The sequence below is a fragment of the Nicotiana tomentosiformis genome, chromosome 10 (assembly GCF_000390325.3).
Source record: "Nicotiana tomentosiformis chromosome 10, ASM39032v3, whole genome shotgun sequence".
In the NCBI taxonomy this organism is placed as follows: domain Eukaryota; kingdom Viridiplantae; phylum Streptophyta; class Magnoliopsida; order Solanales; family Solanaceae; genus Nicotiana; species Nicotiana tomentosiformis.
Genome location: NC_090821.1, coordinates 25,575,262 through 25,588,139, shown reverse-complemented (window position 1 = coordinate 25,588,139; position 12,878 = coordinate 25,575,262).

The following is a 12,878-nucleotide window of genomic DNA, read 5'->3' as shown; positions in this document are numbered from 1 at the left end:
TGTTGCGTGCTTGTGTTCTTGATTTCAAGGGTAGCTGGGATGGTCATTTGCCACTCATAGAGTTTTCTTATAACAACAACTTTCATGCAAGTATCCGGATGGCACCATTTGAGGCATTATATGGTAAGAGATGTAGATCTCTCATTGGGTGGTTCAAAATTGGGGAAGCAAAGTTGATAGGGCCAGACCTTGTACATCAGGCTATGGAAAAAGATAAGATCATAAAGGAGTGATCAGAGCCGTCAAAAATCATATTCGGATGTTCGTCGCAGAGTCTTAGAGTTCAAAGAAGATGATTGGGTATTCTTGAAGGTTTCCCCCGTGAAGGGTATTATGCGGTTTGGGAAAAAAGGGGAAATTGAGTCTGAGGTATGTCGGGCCGTATAAAATTATTCAGAGGATCGGTGAGGTGGTGTACAAGCTTGAGCTACCACCTGAGATGTCATTAGTACACCCAGTGTTCCATGTGTCTATGTTGAAAATGGTAGTTGGAGATCCGTCAGCTATTATGCCGATTGAGACCATTGAGGTTAATGAAGAATTGTCATATGAAGAGATTCAAGTTGCCATTCTTGATAGGCAAGTCCGAAGGTTGAGGAAAAAAGAAATTGCCTCCGTGAAAGTGTTATGGAGAAACCAGCAGGTTGAAGAAGCCACATGGGAGGTCGAGGAAGAGATGAAGAAGAAGTATCCTCAATTGTTTGAATAGTTGTGCAATCCTTTCTTTTACGAACCTGTCGCCTATGAATTTTGCATCACTTGTTCAGTTAATGTAAAGGTGTTCTTTTTGATTATATGTTTTTTACATGAGGCCACGGTTGGTGTTGTTATGAGTTATGTTACATCGTTGGGTTCTATACATGTTTGTAAGATGTGTTTCTGGGGCTCTATGATAGATGGATAGGCCTAGTTACAAACGAAACTCTGGCGAAATTTTTGAGAATTTAGAGAGTTAGTTAAATTTGGGGCTGCTGGTGTGTGGTATGAAAACTGAGTTGCATAAGATGCTAATAACAGATTTTTACCCTCATTCGAGGACGAATGATCCTAAGTGGGGGAGAATGTAAGGCCTCGTAAAACAATTTGCAAAATAATGTTAATAATGTTTCGTGGTGCCGAATTGGTTTTACGTGTTGTGAGCTAATAATGGTAGAGAGTGGGTTGGGAAATGATGGAATATTCCACAAAAGAGCCTTAAAATATTGATGCACACCTAGTGTTTGATAGTATGCTCAAATGAGCTAAAACCATGTTCATCTTCCTAATTTTGGTTCAATTTTGTCATATCGCTAAAATAGATTGAAGTTGCTAATAGTACGGAACATCTTAGAGTTTTAAGGAGCTCAATTGAGGTATGTTGGCTAAACCCCCTTCTTTTTAGAATCGAACCTCACGGTGGTCATGTAATTGGAGTAAGCCCTTGATCATTATAGAATTGGCGATTTCTAACGTAATTGTGTTGAAGGATGTAAGTTCAATATTTATTCTAAATGCTTCATCATGTTATCTTGTCATTGAGGATGTGTTTAAAAATGTGGAATACGTGTTGGAAATGTTAAGACTTCATGTCAAGATTGAAATAAAGGTTGTTATGCCAAATTGTATGAAAAGCCTTTGTGTGCCCAAGATTTTCGAATTGCTCATTACGTGAATTTAATGTCTTTAATGGGGAGCCTTATTGATTTTGATAATGATACTGAATGTGGAAAAGGGGTCTGGAACTATGAAATACGGCCAAGTGCCAAGAATGACTTTGTAATCGTAATCACTAGTGTTAATAAATCGAAAGTACATGAAAGAAGTACGATGTGAGATGATTGACTGAAAAAGGTAATGTCTCAAATGAGAATGTGGTAATGCCTCAGATGAGACGGCCTAGCCGATCGGGCCGATATCGGACTCCGTGTAATAACACGGTGGTATCATGAATGAAATTGTGGTAATATCTCCAATGAGATGGCCTAGCCGATCGGGCCGTGATCGGACGCCATGCCGCACACATAGTGGTACTGTGCCGTAAATTATAATACAATTGTGGTAATATCTCAAATGAGATGTCCTAGAGTATCGGGCCGAGATCAGACTCCTTGTAAGAATACAGATGTATTGTGAATTATGGAACATCGGTACTAAAGGTCACCCAACCTAGTAATATGGAAAATTGTTTTGAAAATGTATATGATCCTTAACTTGTTGTTTTGCTATTATTTGAAGCCCTTATTAAATTCTTGACCATTCCTCTTGTATTATTATTCATTCTATTGAGTTTGTGTTTAGCTATACATACTAGTGCTATTCGACGGTACTAACGTCATTTTTGCTGAGGGTGCTGTATCTTTGAATGGATGTAGGTGGTTACATAGTAGACAGTGCGAATTACAGATAGTGATGCATCCTCTTCTCAGCGGACTCGGTGAGCCCCATTTCATTCCGGGGTCATGTATTGTAGCTTTTGTTTATATTATGGTCACTTTTGAGGTATAGCCGGGGCCTTATTGCCGGCACCATCTTTACTCTCTTTTGTATCTTTAGAGGCTCCATAGACACTATGTGGGTTGTATAAGAGTGTTGGGAATTTTTAACAAGTCATGTTGTGTTTGATCACTTGTTACACTTGAACTGTAAGAAAAGAATCTTTTGGGTCTTAAAAGCACAATGATTAATGAAATGATTTAGGAATGTATGAATGAGACTTCTACTGTATAATTAATGAAATCTCGTCTTCTCTTGATCATGGGTTAATTGGGTAGAAAGTATCTAATAGGCTTGCTCGTCTGGGTTCACTTGGTTGAGCGCGGGTCATGTCACGACCCAAACTGATGGGCCGCGATGGGCACCCGATACCTTACTCAACCGAGTACCAACATAATGTATCTTTTGTATCATATTATCATAGATAACTGAGCCGGAGAGGCTACCGTGAGATAAATAGAATACAACATGAAATACCAACTTATACATAAGACATACGGGCCTATAAGACCAAAATAACCACTCGTACACTGAAAATAGGTCGACAAGGCCTTACAATCCTTTACGTACATGGCATCTATCTACAAGCCTCTAAGAATAAATATTTATCATAAAGGTTGGGACATAGCCCCGCCATACCAAACACGATACGTCTAAATCATACTGACCAAACAAGCAACTCTAGAGAAAATGGAGCGCACAATACATTTCGATGAGCTGATAGCTTACTTGGAGGGCTCATAACCTGTCTATTGGGACTTACGGGCATGAAATGCAGCATCCCCAGGCAAAAGGGACGTCAGTACAAATAATGTACCGAGTATGTAAGGAATGAAAATCAGTAAATAATAGACATGATAGAAACATGGAGTAAAAGACTCAACATGTAAATCTGAATAACTCTGTGAATCATTAATATTTACAATGCCATGCATATGCATATAAATGTCATACCATGCATAAGTATATGCGTTCATAACATCATCAAGCCTCTGAGGGCATCCTATCATATCATCTCGGCCATTGCGGGCAAATCATCAACGTATACCAGCTGATCAGGTGGTGGTGCGTATATAACATTGTAACCTTTTCCCATATCCCATATACATATATATACGCGTATATAACGCCATCTGGTCATGGGTCAATGTATATGTATAAATGCATGAAATACATTAATATGATTTCTCAGAATATCATAAAAATAATGTGCATGTCGGATAAACTTTATCAAATATGTATTTTTCTGAGACCCATGAACAGAAGATATAATAATAATTCACATGGGGAATCAAGAATATAGACACCCCTAGTATTTCTATGAATAGAATCAATTATGGAAGTTGTGCATTTGCTCGTTTCGTTCGTGTCCCATAGATCATGCCAAAAAGAAAGAAGGGATAGCCTTAACATACCTGAACCGATTCTCTTGAGAAAGATTGTACCTTATTTCTTTGGAATCGCAAAATCCCGTTGCCGTAGCGTTATACGGCCTCATATGAGATTCCCTTTGAGAATTCATCCATTAGCAAGTCTAGGTATTTCCCCTTAATGAATTAGGGGGTATTTTATGAACAATCATTTAGGAAATCGTGTGTTGTTGTATATTAATCTTCTTCAAGTAAGATTTGTGTGCTTTCCAAGCATCTTCAAATATATATAATATTTGGTAGTTTGCATTTGTGAAATGGCACTTTGAAGCCACCATGTATGGAGGAGGAAGATGAACCTCCGTGGCTATATGTGTGCCCTCAAAACATTTGCTGTGATAACTAGGAAAAACACGTTATGTTCTCCCTTTTTTTCTAAGAAAAGATCAAGATTCTAATTGGTAAAAAGAGTTATCCATTTTAAAAATCGAACATTTCTTTTTAAATTGTAGTATATCATATAGATTATTTCTAATACTTGAACCAAAGAGTTCTCAAAATTTTGCCACCTTAACAAATAACATTATGAGTCATTTAATTGGGGTAGGTTTGCTGCCACGTTTGGGGGGGGGGGGGAGGGGGGTTTAGCCTTATCCAAATTTATCCACTTAATTCCTTAATTAATTTGTCAATCCCCCATTAACTAATAATTACCCAATTATCCACATAATTAGGAATTATCTCAAATTACTTAAAATACTACTCACTTTTGACACACTTTGTACACCTTACTATTATGGCCATGTGGTACCTTGTATGGCACTTGTCCAAATACCGGGTATTATAGCTCGGACATTAGTTTTTCTCAAAATGACAAACTTCGACGAAATTCATTTTTCTTCGATTTGCTTACCCTCTTTCCTTCACGAATTTACTTATCACTTGTTTGAAGTAGCACAATACTTATAATCCCAAAATAATCTCATTCCTGAACTTACGTCGATTAACTTACGACGAAATTTTAATTTACGAAAATGCGGGATGTAACATCTCATTTCCGAGCATTCATCAATTTATTTATGTCTATCACTTTATTCTGAAAACTCGAACAAGACATTCTTTTGCTTTTAGCTCCCCTTGCTCCATCTACTGGCTCTTCGGTTAGCCTAACATTCTTTCTCTACTAGGGACGGGAGTCACACTAAGTTAATATTTATCCCTTCAAGGCTTCCATTGCCTATCGTCGTAATACTCATATCTAGCTGTACTATTCTAGAGTGCACCATCTGGGTGTCTCATAAGGAGATCAATTAGGACATTTGCAATATCCTTTGGAAATGTCAGATAACGCTAACAATCCATCCACCATTTTGGGTTACCCTAACACCAGCTAGATCCTGATATCCTGCCTTCTCTTATACTAATTATGTTAGCCCCCATAGGGCATAAATGAGATGGGTGTGGCCAATTGTGCATACCTCTATTATTGTTGAAGGTAACTCAAAAGGCTTATATTCCTCTGTGATAATCTTCATTAGCTGGGTAGCTCGTACACTTTTTCATCTTGCTTCTTTTACTTGCTGAAACTTGTGTCTACCTTCTAATTCTCTTATTCATTTTTTACCATGAGAGTGGATAGACATTCTTGCCTTAGGGATCCTTATCAAGAAGTTTACACATTTTAGTACACACATCATCTGCCAAATACCTCATATTTATCGATCATAAGCATGATGCAAAAATTGAGTTCTTCTGACTCAACTCTTCCACAGCTATATCTCTTACCAACCATCTTTCTAGATGTAAGCATCGTCATATTATGAATAAGATAGAGTTTAGGAGATTGAGTTCTTAAAACTGAGCTCTACCACATGATCTAGAGTACGAAGAAAGAGTAACAATCCTAAATGCCCTGTAGCCTCCTGCTTATAAGTGTGGTGCACAACACACCCATAAACAAGACTCTACTAGACATGGTGTCACGACCCAACTGGAGGGTCATGACTAGCACCCGGGCCATACTTGCCGAGCACCAACGTACATTTTATCTAACCTTCCTTATTATCTTTAAGGGCCGACAAGATCAATATAAATGGTAGACATGGATCAAGAACATCCAACAATTAAAGATAATGTCATGAACATACATAACATGGGACGACAAGACTGTCAAGAAACTATATATAAGGTACGAGCTACCATGAGTCGACACCTGTCTATGAGCCTCTAAAAGAACATAAGTGCTACAACATTGCCGGAACAGGGCCCCGACATACCCATAAGGTCTATAACAAAAATGCATACCAAGACCACGGCAAGTCCGGAGAAAGGATCTTGCCAATAACGCTGAACCGGATAGCCTACTGTGATGGGGGAGCTGCGTCTACCCGTCTATCAGGACCTGCAGCACGACATGCAGCGTCCACAAATAAAAAGGACGTCAGTACGAATAAAGTACTGAGTATGTAAGGCAGAATAGCATAAGTAAGAACAATAATGTAAACAGTGATAGGGAATATACAACCTGTGACATCTGGGTACCTCTGAGGGCTACTGACATGAAATACATGATACATACATATATATATACATAAACGTTTAAAACATATGCCTTTGTGGGCATCATCATCATCATATCGTACCCGGCCATAATAGGCTCGGTAAAACGTACCCGGCCATCATAGGGCTCGGTAGAATCGTACCCGGCCACGTGGAGCTCGGTAAAACCCAACTGATCAGTGGTTGCACAATAGGTGCCATACCCGGCCAACTATAGCGCGGCTCGGTAGAGTAAAATAGATACATATATATGATGCATGCTGGACTCGTTGGAATCATAATTTGAACCTTTCGGAGTGACGTAAGGTCGGTATCCTTCGTACACGTTATTAGGATTAACTCTTCATCAAGAATCTTATAAGAATAAGGAACTACCAACAACATTGATAATATAAGAATAAGAGAAGTAACATCAATATCAATCGTTTCATAAGAAGGGCAGCAATGTAAGTACTGCTAGCTTCTAAGAGTAGAGTATCTTTGGGAGCTCGTTCATTACATTATGTACAATCGGAGTCGTGCAAAAGAATGAAGGGGATAGACTCACATACCTTGTATATACTGCCCAACCTCAAGCTATGCAAATATCACGACTCCTTAGTCTACAATAAGATAAATGACACTATCATTATCGTTTAAGCGTCGTAACTATTATGTATCGACCACAACCTATTTTACGATGAAACGGACAGCACCTCCCCTATTTATATGACTTCCCACAAGTCAATAAAATCACCAAACAGCCCAAACAACATCATTAATAATCATATTGAGCCTCCAAAACAGTCCACCAACCAACAACATTACTACCAAGCTTTTTGATATATATTTCACAAGTTCTAGCTTCAACGACTTAGCTGCAACTTGGATAATCTTAAATATATATAGAGTAAGAGGTTCCTTACTTTTAAACAGAAAGAACAACTCCAATTTGACCTTAATTTTCCACGAAATATCCCTTCAATTCTGCCACAAGAACAAGGAAGCGAAACTAGCAATTAATTCGGGTTTTTCGGCACTAGAATTACTTTAGAAGACTTGAAATCACCTAGGGTTGATATTAAAAACTTGAAGGTGTATTTACAGAACATAAAGCACTTAAAACAACCTCCCACACGAGCTGGAACAACACAAAAATCAGCAACAACAAGAAAAACAAGAAACTTACTAGCACCACGGGATTCCCGACATTTGATTTGTGTTGTTTGCCCTTTGTTTGGGTCTTGGATCATGAGAGAACCTTGAGAGAATGTTTTTAGGGTTATAAGGTCTGAATATACTGAAAAATAATGACTTAAAACGGGGTTGAGTTATCTTATATATGTCCAAATGTCTTAAACCGCCTTTGTGGGCCCCATAGAGAGCAGCTTGGCGCACTCTCGCGAAAACGCGAATATCTCTCTATTCCGAGATCGTATCGATGAACGGTTTAATGCGTTGGAAACTAGACTCATAGATCTTCAATTTGATAGGTAGATCACCCCATAATTCCAAGCACATTGGGAGTAAAATGCAGTAACATTTGACCTAAAGTTTAAGTAAAATTATAAACCTAAGTTGCGACAACTTTTATCGACTTTTATTTCATAACTCGCTTGACTTCAAGACTTATGATGCGGATATTATATGATTCAAATACATTAAAACAAGACCTCTTGGGACAGTTAATCACCTCTAGTGTTATCCGAAAATACGGGTTACAACATCCTTGATTAGCTTAACTTCAAATACTTGTTAACCACTCTTATACACCCTTGTATCGTTTAAGACCAATAGGATTAACTTATTATCATCTCAAAGACAATCTCTTCTTGGATTTACGTCGACTACCTTATGGCGTGATCTATGATATGCGAATTTGGGTTGTAACATCCTCTCCCCCTTAGGAACATTCGTCCTCGAATGTAAGGGTTTATGGGGTGTCTAACTCATCGTGGATTCCGACGGAGATTTCCGGCTGAGTTTCCCTTATAAAATGGACACTAGCCAAACTTGCAAGCAGTTAAACCCAACCTATGGCCATACAAGACTATACAAAGCATTATGGATATGTACATTATCTGCATATCACCATTTTGTATTAAAAAAAGAGTATTCACAAGCTATTGCTTATCTTATAGAGCCGTTTCACCTTATAATGCGTCCTTCTTTCCCCCGGCATCCTCGTTATCTTCACTCTGGAATAGGTAAGGGTATTTAGACTTCATCTCCTCTTCTGCTTCCCATGTCATTTCTTCTATATTCTTGTTCCTCCATAATACTTTCACGGAAGCTACATCCTTTGTTCTCAGCTTGCGGACTTGTCGATCTAATATAGCCACTGGCACTTCATCATATGATAGATCCTTTGTAACTTGTACATCTTTGATAGGGATGACCCGAGAAGGGTCTCCAATACATTTCCTCAACATAGATACATGGAATACCGGGTGGACAAATTCCAATTCAGATGGCAATTCTAACTTGTAAGCAACCTGTCCAATTCGTCGAAGAATTTTGTACGGCCCAATATACCGCGGACTCAACTTACCCTTCTTCCCAAAACGCATAACACCCTTCATCGGCGAGATCTTCAGGAAAACCCAATCACTAACCTTAAATTCCAGATCACGACGTCGGACGTCGGAATAAGACTTTTGCCTGCTTTGTGCCGTCCTCAGTCGCTCTTGTATCACTTTCACCTTCTCAATGGCTTGGTGAATCAAATCTGGCCCATATAATTCTGTCTCACCGACTTCGAACCATCCAACTGGTGATCTACATCTCCTCCCGTACAGTGCCTCATACGGGGCCATTTTAATACTGGAATGATAGCTATTATTGTAGGCAAATTCTATAAGTGCCAGATGGTCATCCCAATTCCCCTTGAAATCTAGAACACATGCTCGTAGCATATCTTCAAGCATCTGGATGGTACGTTCAGCCTGTCCGTCAGTCTGCTGATGGAATGCAGTGCTGAGATTTACTTGTGTGCCTAAACCCTTCTGAAAAGACCTCCAAAAGTTAGCCGTAAATTGAGCTCCTCGGTCTGATATAATAGATACCGGCACACCATGAAGCCTAACAATCTCCTTGATATACAACTTCGCATAATCTTCAGCCGTGTAAGTTGTCTTAACTGGTAGAAAATGGGCAGATTTTGTAAGTCGATCAACTATCACCCAGATGGAGTCAAACTTATGATAAGAGCGAGGTAATCCAATAATGAAGTCCATATTAATCACCTCCCATTTGTAGGTCGGAATCTCTATATTCTGAATCAATCCACTGGGTTTCTGATGCTCGATCTTTACTTGTTGATAATTAGGACACTGGGCTACAAATTCTGCAATAGACTTCTTCATGTTATCCCACCAATACTGCTCCTTAACGTCATGATACATCTTTGTCGAGCCAGGATGGATAGAATATTGGGACTGGTGAATCTCAATCATAATCTTCTCTCGCAACCCTGCCACACTAGGTACACATAATCGGCCCTGGTATCTTAGTGTCCCATCTCCTCCGATCTTGAAAGCTGTAATCTTACACTGCTGAATTCCCTCTCTCAATCTTACTAAGGTAGGATCTTCATATTGCCGTGCTTTTACCTCGGCTACCAAAGATGATTCTGCTGTATTCTGTACAGTAACACCTCTGTCATCAGAGTCCAACAATCTGATTCTCATATTGGCCAGCAGGTGAAGCTCTTTGGTCAACCCTTGTCTACCTGCCTCAATATGTATTAAGCTTCCCATTCACTTACGGCTGAGAGCGTCTGCCACAACATTGGCTTTACCAGGATGGTGCAATATCTCGATGTCGTAGTCTTTCAGTAATTCAAGACACCTACGCTGCCTCAAATTCAACTCCTTCTGCTTGAAGATGTATTGTAAACTCTTGTGATCTGTGTAGATGTCAACATGGACGCCGTATAAGTAGTGCCGCCATATCTTCAAAGCATATATTACTGCAGCCAATTCCAAATCATGAGTCGGGTAATTCTTTTCATGCTTCTTCAATTGTCTTGATGCATAAGCAATCACCTTCCCACGTTGCATCAATACGCACCCCAAACCTATACCTGAGGCATCACAATATACCACATAACCTTCTGTTCCTTCTGGGAGAGTGAGCACTAGCGCGGATGTCAATCGATTCTTTAGCTCCTGAAAACTATGTTCACAAGCATCAGACCACTGGAACTTAGTTTTCTGTGTTAACTTAGTCAATGGTGCTGATATAGAGGAAAACCCTTCTACAAACCGCCTATAATATCCTGCTAGCCCCAGGAAGCTGCGGACTTCTGACGGTGTTGTAGGTCTCGGCCAATTCTTCACTGCATCGATCTTCTGAGTGTCGACACTAATACCCGCATCAGATATCACCTGGCCAAGGAATGCTACTGAGTTTAGCAAGAATTCACATTTAGAGAGCTTAGCATATAACTTATGATCCTGAAGGGTCTGGGCATAAGCCTGAATACGGGAAATATCCATGCCCTCTACCAAGGAGGCTGTTGTGCACTCATTTATCAGATGTGGTCACCCTATCACTCATCTCGGCCACCATATGGGGAGTATACCTTGATAAAGAATCAAACTATATACTATACTCTCATGCACTCATATTACCCTGTCGAAGGTTCAAGAACTTATCAGCTCTAGCTCATCGTATCTCAGCTGGTAAGTAGTGATGAAGAAAGGCCTCAGAAAATTCCTTCCACACGGCTGGAGGAGCGTTCGGACCCCTAGATCTCTCCCAACTATCATACCATAAAATCGCTAAATCCCATAACCGATAAGAAGCCAACTCTACTGCCTCTGTATCACTAGCATGCATAACACGCAATGTACAATGAACCTGATCAATAAATGTTTGCGGGTCCTCCTTGGGGCTTGATCCGGTAAACACTGGAGGGTCTAGATTAATAAAATCACGAACTCCTGCACTAACCGGTTTATCAGCAGCACCGGTATTCTGCCTCTGAGCCTGAGCAGCTACTAAGCTACTCAACAACTGCACTGCACTGCGCATATCGTGGTCTGTAGTGCCAGACGGAGGAACTGGATGTACTGGGTGCCTCCTAATATCCTCTGGAGGAGACAGAGAGGTATGAGACGGCATCTCACTCTGAGGCTCACTTTGGCCTGCTATGGCTGGAGGCACCTGAATGTTACCCTCTCCTACAGCTGTATCAAGCCGTTTACTAATCGCTTGCTTCCTAGTCGAAGGCATCGCTAAAAGAAAACAAGGTGAATATTAGATATGAACACTTACGACTCAACTCTACGCACGATCTAGATTCAGGAAGAAGGTAACAACCCTAGATGTCACGTAGCCTCCTGATTATAAATGTGGCGCGCTACACATCCATAATCAAAACTCTACTAGACACGGCTCATAGACAACCCCTAGGACAGACTTGCTCTGATACCAAGTTTGTCACGACCCAACTGGAGGGTCATGACTAGCACCCGGGCCATACTTGCCGAGCACCAACGTACATTTTATCTAACCTTCCTTATTATCTTTAAGGGCCGACAAGATCAATATAAATGGTAGACATGGATCATGAACATCCAACAATTAAAGATAATGTCATGAACATACATAACATGGGACGACAAGACTGTCAAGAAACTATATATAAGGTACGAGCTACCATGAGTCGACACCTGTCTATGAGCCTCTAAAAGAACATAAGTGCTACAACATTGCCGGAACAGGGCCCCGACATACCCATAAGGTCTATAACAAAAATGCATACCAAGACCACGGCAAGTCCGGAGAAAGGATCTTGCCAATAACGCTGAACCGGATAGCCTACTGTGATGGGGGAGCTGCGTCTACCCGTCTATCAGGACCTGCAGCACGACATGCAGCGTCCACAAATAAAAAGGACGTCAGTACGAATAAAGTACTGAGTATGTAAGGCAGAATAGCATAAGTAAGAACAATAATGTAAACAGTGATAGGGAATATACAACCTGTGACATCTGGGTACCTCTGAGGGCTACTGACATGAAATACATGATACATACATATATATATACATAAACGTTTAAAACATATGCCTTTGTGGGCATCATCATCATCATATCGTACCCGGCCATAATAGGCTCGGTAAAACGTACCCGGCCATCATAGGGCTCGGTAGAATCGTACCCGGCCACGTGGAGCTCGGTAAAACCCAACTGATCAGTGGTTGCACAATAGGTGCCATACCCGGCCAACTATAGCGCGGCTCGGTAGAGTAAAATAGATACATATATATGATGCATGCTGGACTCGTTGGAATCATAATTTGAACCTTTCGGAGTGACGTAAGGTCGGTATCCTTCGTACACGTTATTAGGATTAACTCTTCATCAAGAATCTTATAAGAATCAGGAACTACCAACAACATTGATAATATAAGAATAAGAGAAGTAACATCAATATCAATCGTTTCATAAGAAGGGCAGCAATGTAAGTACTGCTAGCTTCTAAGAGTAG